This window comes from Otolemur garnettii, unplaced genomic scaffold (assembly GCF_000181295.1).
Source record: "Otolemur garnettii isolate 467f Iridium unplaced genomic scaffold, OtoGar3 scaffold00146, whole genome shotgun sequence".
NCBI lineage: Eukaryota > Metazoa > Chordata > Mammalia > Primates > Galagidae > Otolemur > Otolemur garnettii.
In genome coordinates this window covers 3,395,121-3,398,880 of record NW_003852541.1, presented here as the reverse complement: position 1 = coordinate 3,398,880, position 3,760 = coordinate 3,395,121, and the positions used below count along the sequence as shown (strand labels likewise).

Genomic DNA, 3,760 nt, shown 5'->3' with positions numbered 1-3,760 from the left:
GTTTGAACCTGCCACCTTGGTATATGAGGCCGGTGCCCTACTCACTAAGCCGCAGGTGCCACCCATTTATTTTACACTTTTATACTACCCAGCATGTTTTAAACACTGACATACAATTCCCTAATAATATAAAGCATAGACACTAAAAGGTTTACCTTATTAGAAACAAAATATACCATCACTTATAGTCTTCAAGCATAATTGCACTTCATAATTTGAAAAAGCATTCATGAAACAATCTGCAGACTAGTTTTAATAGGCAAGTGACACCTTTAAATAGACATGACCATCCTAAATTGTTTATTAGGTATGAATTTTATAAACATTACTTACATTAGTGGTATTGGTGGAGTTGGAGAGTATTGAACCTTATCCAAGCTGCATAGTGTGGTGGAATTTCTGCCCCTTTCTAAGGCCGCTGCTCTTGCCACCTGCAGATTTCAGCCCACACATCTCCCTGTTCTTGTGAACTTGTTTGGTCATTCACTGGGTGCCAGGATTTTGTCAGATAGTTTTATGGAATTCACCAACCCAGTAAGAATTTAGGATTCTTAGAGCCCTTCAGTGACGTTGGACTTGCTCCTCGGCAACAGACTGAAGGAAGGCTTTAAGGAAACTTTAGCTGGTTAATACCATCATGGGCAGGCTTGCCATAGGTTGCACCCTTAAGAACCGGGCATTTGTGGCCACCACGACACACATAAATCCTGTATATAACATAACTTTGCTTGGCCTTGAATCTCATGTGTGTACTTTATCTGGCCAGGTGGGACAGGGAGCCTGTGGAGTACAGAGAGTTGGTAGTACTGTGAGGCATGGATCCTCAGAAGAAAGCACATTACATCAGACTGCTTCTTCCTCTATAGCTCCTGGATATACTTGTATACACCCATCTTGGCTTAGTTGAAGACTGCCACCAGACACAAAGGACAAAAATAATTTTTTCTAATTAGCTATAATGATGCCACTGCACTCTAGCCTGGATGACAGAGGAGGACCTTGTCTCCAATAAACAAAGAGAAAACAATGGCTCATACCTATAATCCTAGCACTCTGGGAGACCAAGGCAGGTGGATTGCTTGAGTTCAGAAGTTTGAGACCAACCTGAACAAGAGCAAGATCCTGTCTCTACTAAAAATAGAAAAAATTAGCTGGGCATGGTGGTGCACACCTGTAGTCCCAGCTACTCAGGAGGCTGAGGCAGGAGGATTGCAGGAATTTGAGGTTGCTGTGTGCTACGCTGATGCCATGGCACTCTAGCCTGGGTAACAGAACAAGACTCTGTCTCTAAAGAAAAAAAAGAAAAAAGGATTGAATTAGTAATTAAAAATCTCCCCACAAAGAAAATATCAAGTCCAGATGGCTTTACAAGCAAGTTCTACCAACTGTCAAGGAATAAATCATTCCAATTATGAAAGAACAGACTCTTCCAGAGAGCAGAAAAATGGCGAAAATTTCTTAATTCATGTCCAATGTCACCTTGATAACAGGGAAGGTAAGGGATGTATGAGAAAGAAAATAACAGGCCAGTCTCATCAGGAAGATAAAAGCAATGAGAAGTCAGTAATAAAGATAAATGCAAAAATCTCTACAAATTATTAACAAACTAAATTCAATAGTGTATCAAAATGGCAATTTGTCATGACTAAGTCAAGTTTATCCCAGGAACACAAAGGTTTCATTAATGTTAGAAAATCTATAAATATAATATATCACATAAACAGATTAAAAAAGAAAAGCACAGTAATCTCAATGGATGCAAAAAATCATTTGATAAAATTCAACAACCACCAGGCTGGGCATGGTGGCTCACATGGGTACTCCCAGCACTCTGGGAGGCTGAGGCAGGTGGATTGCCTGAGCTCACAGGTCCAAGACCAGCCTGAGCAAGAGCAAGACTCTGTCTCTAAAAAATAGGCTGGGTGGATACCCATAGTCCGAGCTACTTGAGAAGTGGAGGCAAGAGGATCACTTGTGCCCAAGAGTTTGAGGTTGCTGTGAGCTATGACACTACAGCATTCTACTGAGGGTGACAAAGTAAGACTCTGTCTCAAAAATAAATAAATAAATAATAAAATAAAAATTTTTTAAAAAAGCATAATATGATGTGTTTTGACATATGTGTGCAGCCATAAAACCATCACCATGATCAAGATAATGGACATATTCATCACTTTCTGCTATGATCTGAAAATTGGTGCACCCCCAAAATTCATATGTTGAAACTTAATCTCTTTTTTTTTTTTTGCAATTTTTGGCCGGGACTGGGTTTGAACCCACCACCTCCAGCATATGGGGCCGACACCCTACTCCTTTGAGCCACAGGCGCCGCCTGAAACTTAATCTCTTATGTGATAGTGTTGGGAGGTGGGCATTTTCGGATTAATGCCTTACCAAAGAGATTGCAGGGAGCGCATTTGCCTCTTTCCTCCACGTGAGGGTGCAGCAACAAACAAGGCACCATCTCTGGAGCAGAGACAGAGGAATGTTTCAGTAGACCCCAAATCTGTTGGTACCTTGATCTTGGACTTTCTAGCTTCCAGAACTGTGAGAAATAAATTTCTATTGCAGTTATATGTCACTGGATATAATCTGAGACATGTGTCATTAAGTGATTTCATTATTGTGTGGACATGATACTTACACAAACCTAGATGGTAGAGCCCACTTCATACCTATGTGGCTATGTGGAACAGCCTATTGCTCCTGGGCTACACACTTGTGCTGCAGGTTACTGTACTGACTACTGCAGACAATCATAACACAGTGGGAAACATTTGTATATCTAAGCTATCTAAACATAGGCCAGGCACAGTGGCTCATGCCTGTAATCCCAGCACTTTGGGAGGCCAAGGTTGAGCTCACAAGTTCGAGACCTGCCTGAGCAAGAGTGAGACCCCATCTCTACTAAAATAGAAAAACTAGGTTTGGCACCCATAGCTCAGTGGTTAGGGCGCCAGCCACATACACCAGGTCTGGCGGGTTCGAATCCAGCCCAGGCCTGCTAAACAACAATGACAACTACAACAACAACAACAACAAAACAAATAGCCGGGCCTTGTGGTGGATGCCTGTAGTCCCAGCTACTTGGGAGGCTGAGGCAAGAGAATTGCTTAAGTAAGTTTGAGGTTACTGTGAGCTGTGATGCCATAGCACTCTCCTGAGGGTGACATAGTGAGACTCTGTCTCAAAAAAAAAAAAAAACTAAATAAAATAAATAAATAAATAAATAAAATGGAAAAACTAGCTGGGCATGGTGGTGGGCACCTATAGTCCCAGCTACTTGTGAAGCTGAGGCAAGAGGATCACTGGAGCCCAGGAGTTTGTGGTTGCTGTGGGCTATGATACCATGGTATTTGGACAGAGTGAGACTCTGTCTCAAAAAAACAAACAAAGACAAATAAAAATAAACTATCTAAACATAGAAAACTTACAGTAAAAATATGGTATTGTAATCTTATGGGACCACCATTGTATATGTGGCCTATTGTTAACCAATATCTCATTATGTGGTACATGAGTATATAAATTACCCAGTCTAAGCTATTTATTATAGCAGCAGTAACAGAGGAAGATGTCCTCTCTAAATTTCCTTGTGTCCCTTAATAATCTTTCCTACCACTCCTCACACAGGGCATCACTGATCTGCTTCTATCACTATAGATTAGTTTTCATTTTCTAGAATTTTCTGCAAATGGAATAATACAATATGTACTTTTTTAAAAACCTCTTTTCTGGCTCAGCGCCTGTGGCTCAAGTG

The 3,760-nt window shown here is 41.0% G+C and overlaps 1 pseudogene; it reads right to left on the bottom strand.

The window, feature by feature from the left end:
- Positions 1-334: 334 nt before the first annotated feature.
- LOC100966828 lies at positions 335-893 on the bottom strand (annotated as a pseudogene).
- Between the last annotated feature and the right edge of the window lie 2,867 nt (positions 894-3,760).